Genomic DNA, 9525 nt, shown 5'->3' on the forward strand with positions numbered 1-9525 from the left:
AGTCCTATGGAAAAAGGCATAGTTCCTGCTCAGAGTGCAGATGCCTTTCAGAGGAAAATCTAGCCACCTTGTCAGATAAGCAACCCACCTTTTATGTAAATATATCTAGAACCCTTTACCTGCAGCCATTTAGCAGGGATAAATATCATAATTTTAAAGGTTGGGAAGAAGTTGACCCATTCCAGATAAGGAACTTTTAACTGGGTGTTAGACCCACATAAGGAGACCTATCTGAAGAACAATTAGCTGAATGAAGTTACACTTGCTTTCAAATCCATCGAGGTAGACAATTTATAACCATCCTGGAAATTGCTCCTCAAGTGACCAGACCTCTCACGCTAATGGAAAGTTTAATTGCTCAAACCACAAACCTTAGGAAAGTCTTGTTATTGGATAGACATGAAATATTGGAGGTGGAAATGCTAGGGTCATATGAGAGTCTGCAGAAAACATGGGAACAAGACCTATGAAGAAATGATGAGAACAAATGAAAAAGTATCTGGAGAAAACTACCTTTTAAATCAGTATCAGCAAGGATTACAGAAAAATCTGTTAAAGTGGTATTCAAATGATACCTCATTCTACATACACTTAATAGCAGAATCCTCTTCCCCAGAGGATGGAAGAGGTATAGAGAATGAAGAACAATGTCCCATATGTGGTGGCCATGTGAAAAGGTCACACTTTGGGGGGGATAAAATAACAAACCAGACAAGCACACCAGATTCAAAGCTAGTTTTCATGATGGTTTTTGATGACAACTTGAAGACTGTAAGGCATGAAGAGTTTATTGACTGCTGCCAGATTGGTAATAGTGAGATATCGGAAAGAATCATGTCCCAGTATGCTGGAGACATGGTATCAGGAATTGTGGAAGATTCAAAAGTTAACACAAAAGTTTAGAGCCCTGCATAAGGGGGAAACTACAGATGATTCCCATACTATTTGGAGTAGCTGTGCAGCAAAGACTGAACACAACTGCTACCCACCCATCATGCATAGGAATCTATGGAAACACACATCTGCAAGTATTGAATGCTAATTCAAATATGTACTGATGAGTGACTAAAAAAATAAACACAATTATAGAATTCACTGGATGAAATAACACTAAGTTCGTGGCCTACAACATTGGTTTCCAGCTAAATTTTGTTTGAGGCCATTACTGAAGTTTTTAATGTAAAGTTGCTGTCAAGTTGCAGGTTGCCACATACTCTCAGTTACAGATAGGTAGCCGTGTTGGTCTGCCATAGTCAAAACAAAAAAAATTCCTTCCAGTAGCACCTTAAAGACCAACTAAGTTAGTTCTTGTATCTGAAGAAGTGTGCATGCACACGAAAGCTCATACCAAGAACTAACTTAGTTGGTCTTTAAGGTGCTACTGGAAGGAATTTTTTTTGTTTTGCCACATACTCTGTTGCACTTAGCATTTTAACTGTTCTTACTGAAGCAAACCTAGACCAAGGGTTCCTTTTAGAGTCCTGAATGGTTGCTATATAATCATACATGAGGGAGATATTGCCAATTTTCTGAACAGGGTTGCAACCATTATGCATGCTTTAATCCCAACTGCAACATTCATGAGTATGGCAATGTGGATCCTAAGCCATTGTATGTGTGGGGAGAACATCTTCAAGAAAAAACGTGCCCCAATATTGTATCAGAAATCTGCCATGGAAAACTCGGTTCCTCCCCTACTAACAAACTGTTTGGACTAAACTCCATCTCCGAGCTGTTGCAGCATACAGGAGCTCCAAAAGGTGCAAAAAGCACTAATACTGAGCCACAGTGTACTCTGCCATGCATAACAGGTTTGCCACCTAGTGGATTGCTGCTGTGACAAGGAAACTCAAGATCTCAGCAATTCTGAACCATATAAGCTGTTTTTAGGCTAACTGATATCTCACATGCCTATTTTCTCTGACTGCTTGTAGCCAAACAACAGTAATCAGTGCAAGTTTAAAATAAAGAAAAAGGTTGCTGAAATTTCCACTAGTAAGAAAAGATTGCCGTGTTTTCAAGTTGCAAGAAATATATATCTTCCACACTTTAATTCCACACGGGTTTTAATATTTAACATATGCATAATGGAACTTGCCAACTGACCAGATAAGTACAGTATTAGCTTGGCCTGGCCATCTGCTTTAGCAGTAGTCTTTAGTGTTAACTTTTGGTTATGTTATTTTTAATCCTGAAGCTGTACGTATTTATGCTGCTGGTAGTGGTAAATATTTATAATGAGGGTCTTTTAAATAACTATTTTAAAACTGTGAGTTGTTCTGATAGCATGGAGTACAAATATTTGTAATTTATAATATTCACGGCATTAGGCTTATTATGGAGACCAACCAGTAAGTGACTCCCACAATACATATACCCCACTGTATGGAAAACATAATAGTCCCTAATATATATAAGTTGTTCATCACTGGTTTAGATTATACAGTATGTGCAATCATATGTAGATATTGCATTGATTTGTATGTGCCTAGTTTTTTCAAAAGGGTTAATCTTTGGATTGTAGAGGTTCTGCTTCTAAAACGCCCTGAGCACTTTTGCCAATCTGTTGAGAATATACAGATGAATATATAAGCCTGCCTATCCTCCCGTCCAGACTCATGCACCCAGCTGCAGTAAAGAGATAACAGTTCTTCCATGAAATCACAACATTGCTCTTATTAAGTTTTGATCCCCGCCTATGCCAGAGAAGGAATAAGGCCTCAGTCCTATGCCCATATACTTGGAAGAAAATCCTGTTGAATTCAGTAGAGCTCTCTTCAAGCACAACAAAAGAGTCACATGGCAAGTTAAAGATGAACACATTTATTACAGCATAAGCATTTATGGCTTAAGAGTCCTGATGTGTTATCTATCCTGAGCTGGCCCCAAAATTATATACAATGGACATATGGGTGTAATGAAGAAAAATGTAAACTGAAAAGGCAAATGGCAATGAAATGCAAAAAGTACGGGCTGTTATCACGACTTACTGCTGTTGGAAACAACCACTGTACTCATTCTGAATACATTTCAGTTTTTCACAGTCTGTATTTTTAAATTTTCCATTCCCATCTTTTTCTCTCTCTACACTTATGTTTATTCCTGCCAACTGAGGCTAACACTTCAGGCAGCTGAAGTGGTCTCTACTCCACAAAAGCTTAGGCTAGAATAAATCTGTTATTATTTAAGGTGCTTCAAGATTCTTCAGTGTTTTTGCTGCAACACTGTCTGGAACAACGATAGGAAACCTGTGACACTCCGGATGTTGTTGAACTACAACCCCCATAATTCTTGACTCTTGGCCATGCTGGCCAGGGTTGATGGGAGTTGAAGTCCAACAACATCTGGAGGGCTACAGATTCCCCTTCACCCCTTTGGACATTTCTCAAAGTAAACATGGTAGAGCTGGTCTGAAGGCAGAGCAGGCTAAACAGTAAGAACCGGCTTTTGATGAAGAGGGAAAGCACCAGATAAAAGTCTAGAAAGAACCAGTATCTCAGTCAGGCCTGTTGAGAGGAATTAAAGGAGTGTAGTGGGACTTACTTCCATGTAAGCAGATATAGCAGGGGTGGGGAACCCTGATCTAGCTAGTGGGCTGGTGGGAGGTTACTTCAAGCTTGCTTTCTTCAGGGATTAGTTGCAGGATCAAGTTCCCCATGGGAAACTTGGTCATGCAGCTGATCTTGCTGCATCTCTAACTTGGTTTTTGGACTACAACTCCCATCATCCCTAGCTAGCAGGACCAGTGGTCAGGGATGATGGGAACTGTAGTCCAAAAACAACTGGAGACCCAAGTTTGGAAAGTCCTTCTCTAGCTGCTCCACACCTAATGACACCTGACACCAGGCGTGGGACAAGTGGGCATGGCTTGGGGGTAAGTGGCCATTTGGCCTTCTCCAAATTGGGAACTGTGGCAGGCCAAATTTGGTCAGTGGGCTGGAGGTCCCCCCCCCCCCGGTATATAGGATTACAGCCAAAGCGTCTTGTCCTACTTCGTCAACCACTTCTATGAAGCAGCACAGACCTGTATTTTCCCCATTTCTGTCTTCAGCCATGACAGAAGCCTCTTTTGCCATTGAGTAGTATGTAAACAAACAAATCTCTATTATGGGTATTGGAGCAACCCTCTTTTTTCTTTACAAGCAGTTCTGCTTTCTGTGCTGAACCTTCTAGTAGAATTCTGGTGACCAGCATTCTCATCGTCCACAAAGCACTACTCCTGGAGGCAATGAAGTAGATGAGCACAGAAAGGTTTATTTCAAAACAATCCACTTTTGAGTTTAGTGAGTGAGTGAAGGAAGGGAAGGACCTTGCCTGTAATGGAACAACCCGCCCACCCTTTTCTCCTTTCTTAAAAGTGTCTTAGCAGATGGGCGGCAGTGGTGGTGGTGAGGGCTGGCTAAAGAGTTCATAAAATCCTATCAGAAAGTCATCTTCACCTAGAACTCAGAAATTTTATAGCTTCTTTTTATGTCTTCCTCCACTATGGGAACTAATTTCCTGAGGAATTGCAGGCATTTCCAATTTGTTTGAAAGATCTAGAATCTGTGTGTATATGTCTGAATCAGGAGAGACAACACAGAACACTGAAGTTAACTCATGCAACAGGTGACCTGTGGGAAGGATGAAATTATATTATGGGTTTTGCTGTTGTTCATCTTAAACCAGGGTGTCAAAACAGAGCCGTTTCTTTGCTATAACAAGTGAATAATGCTTTCTTTTGTAGGCACAAGTCTCACCATATTGCTTATATGTAGAGGAAAAGCAAAAAAAAAATTAAAAATCATGTGCATAACTGCTTTCTCTGTGGAAACTTTAATATTTTGAACAACCGACAGTAAAGAAGCACATCCAGCAGTGCAGTCTGATCTGCTAAATCTCATTATCAGCTGGTTGCACAATACCCCTCTTTGATGAAGATTGTTATACCTTCTCTGTTGGAAAAACTTGTTTTTCTGGTCTCTCTTCCTTCTGAACCAGCTGTTGTCTGTGTTTACTTGATCCTGCCCCATCTTCAAAAAAAGAAGTTGTCTAATTTTTATATTTGTGGTTGACAATCCATACCTTGTGGCATTAAAAGACAGACCTCTGAATGCCAGTTCAGTATACCACTTGTGGGCATCTGATTGTCTACTGTGAGAACACATTACTAGATGGACAGAGGCAGCAAGGTTCTTCTCGTGTTATATATTTGCATGACCTTAACCTTTAGGCCAAACACACGAGAGCTACTTTGGCAGGGAAACCACAAATCTCAACAAGTGGATCTGAGAGAGCTTGTTAATGGAAGCTAATACATCTTTGAGAGCCACCCATCCTTGCTAGAAAAGGCTCCTTGGATGTGTTTGTAAGTGGGCAGCTTCACCAAGTCCCTCAGGGAGGCTACAGCCGGCTTGTTCCTCATTATTTTCATCACCACTCTCTTGATGTTACTGGTATTCACTTGCGCAATCGAGACGCAGAGCTCGGGGGTAGCTTCCTCATGCCAGTTGCCAACACCTGCTTTCTGACATCCTCAAAAATAGGTTCGTCATCAGCATGGACTGCAACTCACTCAAGTTCATGGAACTTTTCTCACTCAAGTTCAACCTCTCCAATGGCTCCTGCCATTAAAATGAATTCCCAGGTGATTATTTCCACAGTTGTCAAACCTGCCTGGGGTCTGTGCTGGCATGGATGCATGGGAGGCCTGCATCTTCATAGCTGTGATGGTTAAAAAAAAAGGTAAAGGACCCCTGACAGTTAACTCGGGGGTTGCGGAGCTCATCTTGCTTTACAAGCCAAGGGAGCCGGAATTGTCCGCAGTTTTTCCAGGTCATGACTAAGCTGCTTCTGGTGCAACAGAACACCAAAACCAGAGCAGTGCATGGAAATGCCATCTACCTTCCCGCCGGAGTGGTACCTATTTCTCTGCTTGCATTTTTTGGCATGCTTTTGAACTGCTAGATTGGCAGAAGCCGGGACCGAGCAACGGGAGCTCACCCTGTCGTGCCAATCGGCAGGCCCAAGTGGCTCAGTGGTTTAGACCACAGCGCCACCCGCGTCCTGCTAGTTGTGGTGGTAGGTGGTGGCAGTGTACATCCAGTGATGCTGGTTGAGCACATTGAGATACAACTGGGTGAACATGCCTTTGCCTGGTCCCCCAACGGAAAAGGACCCACCTCCTCCCAGGATGGCAAAGGGGATAAAGTCTTCCTCCAGCCCAAGTTTCCAGCCCAATCATGATGTGAGTCAACTCTAAGATGGGGGTGGGCCCCAAACTCACACCTCCAGCTCAAAGTGGACTGCCATGTGCACCATCTCAATCTCCTCATCCGATAATCTGGGCTGTAGCCCAGACGGACAACAGTGTCCAGGCCTCTGGCATCGGCTGAAATGGCATACATGGTGGTGTCCCTTGACACCTGACAATCATAGATGTCGCCATGCTGCTCCAAAGTGAGGAGGATCATGCCCTTACTGCCAAACTGAACTTAGGAGAAAAGGCATGCTTTTCGAGAAAGTGTGAAATGTCACTGGTATGTTTTGCTTCATATCTTGAGCCTTAATTTATAAGAATCCCAACTGTGCAGAACTGTCCAAATATGTTCTGAGAAGCCACCTGCATCCTGTTCACCAGGGTGATCAGTTTGGTTTCAAAGTTCTCTTGGCCATCAATGGTGGCAGTGGCAAAGAGTGGCTTTGGCACTCCAGGGAGAGGAGCTGCCAGGGGAATGCTGGGATAGCTTCCACCACTGTGTATTTCCTGTATGCAACTAGTCCAAACCTCCGTGCGGAGCTCCAGATGCCCTGACCGACCACCTTGGCTGCCATATTGGCTTCCCCTCACGGCAAGGGTGGAGAGGTGTGAGTCATGCAAGGCAAATGTGGATTGGCCAGTTGAGGACAACAGTGTGGATTGGCCAGTGGCTGGCTTAAGGGGCAGAGCTGAAGTCAGCTGATTCAAGAGAGGTGGGAGGAGGTGAGAGTAAAAAGGAAGGGAGAATAAAGTCCCCACTTGACACTTCCGGATCTCTTTCTACAGCTTTTCTAATTTCCAGTAGCAGATCTTTCCCAAATCACATGCAAGTCAATGGGATGCTAAAAGGACTAGATTGGCTACCAAGAAATCCCTTCTAGAATACTTCACTCCTATGGGAAGCATACTTTGAACCTTCTTTAAAGCTCCATCAGTGTGGAATAGCTGTAGTTAGATAAATTGAATAGATTCTTCTCCCTCTCACTGGAATCAAGGCTCCATTCCATTCTCTATTATATTTGTACAATTACCATACGACTGTTGGTTCAGGGTTAGCAGCATGGTACAGGAAGGTGTGGGGAGTTGCTCTCATTGCATCAGAGTTATAATAGTGTACTTGCACCCCAGCATAATTTCTGCTGGGAAGGTCTGGTGGCACAATTTTACTCATGCTCAAGTTCAGATGAACTAACAGCCTTGGGGTCAGAAAGCAATTTTCTCCAGGTCACACTGGGTGGCGGAGGGATGGCTCCTTCTGTAGCCTTTGGCTTGATTAATTGGGGGTTATCTGCACTCTGGAGGAAGCTTGCTTTGCAAAAGCTGGCAGTGAAAAGAAGCAGAACCAAATATTTTTTAGTCAAAGCCTTGTTGTCGGCAGGGGTGGGTGGGATCTCTAGGTTTTCTTTTTCAGCACATGTGCTAAAAAAATGTGTTTTAGGAGATGAGACTGACATGCAGAGAGCCCATGAAAATTCAAGCCCGAGACCAATCCCCTTTCTCAAAGCAGAGTCATCCTCCAGTGCAGCTAGGAGAAAGAGGGAGAGAAGTTGGCTGGCTTTTAAAAATAACTTGCTTTCAATGGGGAATTTCTAGAATACAACAGTTGGAAAGGAGGACCTGCCTCATTCTCCATAAGCGCCAAATTTGGCTAGCATCTGTGTCAAACAGCAGAAAGAACATGCTGTATTGGAGGAGAATAAACAGTGTTTATGCTAATTTCCTATCCGAATTGTTTTGTATCTGACAGAACCCATTAGTCTGAAGAATGAGATAAAGACAGATAATAACAAACTGAGCCAATCACTAGTTGCCTAATCCAATAAAAGTCACCTCCGTCTCCCTTTCAGAATTTTCACTACCAAGCAAAACAAATGCAGTCACTGCACTCTCCGGCAGACTGCACAGATTAATGTCCTGTACTGGGAGTGATGGAGAAGTGATTCCTTCATTGGCCATAAGAATGGACCATAAGCAATAAACATATTATAAAAACTGGACCCACCCAGCACGAAGAACAGCCTGCTTCATTTCCTCCAAACCAATAAATTTCCAATAAACTTACATTTCCCCCTGCGTGAAATGGAAGAGCCACAGGACTGAGTTTTAGTTTGTCTTTTCTGGCATTTTCCCTCCTTAGCTACACCCCTTGCTAAGCACATCTGCCAACTGTGGTCCTATTCATGTGACATAGTCATCACTTCATGACTGGAATGACTTGCATTTGTGAAAGAGCCATCACAAATCAACCAACACTGATTGAGGTTTCATATCACAGCAGAAAAATAGTATTTCCTACACTGAGGTAGTTCACATGTTGAGATACAAATTGAGTGTTGAGTAATTAGTTGGTGTGCATGACGTGTGAACTGATAAACCAGTGGCTTCTATTTGAAGAGCATACTGAACTGTTTTCAGTCTCATATTTCAGGACAGAACAAGCCAGACAATATATTCTCTCACACAGGGAGAGTACCTGCATAGGGCTAGTACCTGTGTTGTAGTATTTATGTGTACCTCATATTTTAATTTCTGTTTTATCTTATTAATTCTGAAACCTATGGCATGTAGCTTGGTTCCCTTGTTTGAGTCAGAGATATCTGCTTAGCAGGAACCATTCTGGGTTATGTTTACTTTCTGCTTGTGTGGTATACCATGGTCTGGATAGTGTTGGGCATTAGTGGTTTTCTCTTAAGTTGGCACTTGGACTTGTGAACTCCATTTCAAATGGATGGACAGAACTTGCTTCAAAATGGTCTCATGTCCTCCAGAGATATTCACATCCCCCAAAAGTGTGTTTATATGATGGAGTCAACTTGGCTTAACAGTAAATCTTCTATGTCAGGGAACCCTAGTTTTGAGAGGAGGGTTAGGAAAGAATTTTCATGGTCCTCATCAAGCATTCCCCGGAATTATTTTTATAGAATGCAATGCTATTAAGCCAGTACAAAACCAATAAATGTCTGTAGGGCAGACTGGTATGCAGGCTTGGAGTGTGGGGGTGGGGTATTTTAGATCAGCCACAATCAATAGAGCAGACATGGTTCTGATATCCAAGGTTGTTCAATAACGATCATAAGCAAAATCCCTACACCATTCTAACTTCTGGGGGGTGAGATGGGGAGAGAATATCAGTTACAGAAATGTGCATGTGTGAAATTGAGGAAATCAGATGAAATTGTAGAAGGCAGAACAAGGTAGGTGTGCCAACGCTAATGTTTTATGGAAAGAGACAGCAAGTCTTTAAGAGCTATAGGTTCCTCGAAGATCTTTCCATCCTGACAATGCAA

The 9525-nt window shown here is 42.6% G+C and overlaps 1 pseudogene across 1 annotated transcript; it reads right to left on the reverse strand.

The window, feature by feature from the left end:
• Positions 1-1408: 1408 nt before the first annotated feature.
• Positions 1409-8340, reverse strand: LOC309366538 (mitochondrial-processing peptidase subunit alpha pseudogene; annotated as a pseudogene). The gene has a single exon. The product of its transcript is annotated as a mitochondrial-processing peptidase subunit alpha pseudogene (transcript).
• Between the last annotated feature and the right edge of the window lie 1185 nt (positions 8341-9525).

The sequence above is a fragment of the Podarcis melisellensis genome, assembly GCF_964234715.1.
Source record: "Podarcis melisellensis genome assembly, chromosome: 3".
Classification (NCBI taxonomy): Eukaryota; Metazoa; Chordata; class Lepidosauria; order Squamata; family Lacertidae; genus Podarcis; species Podarcis melisellensis.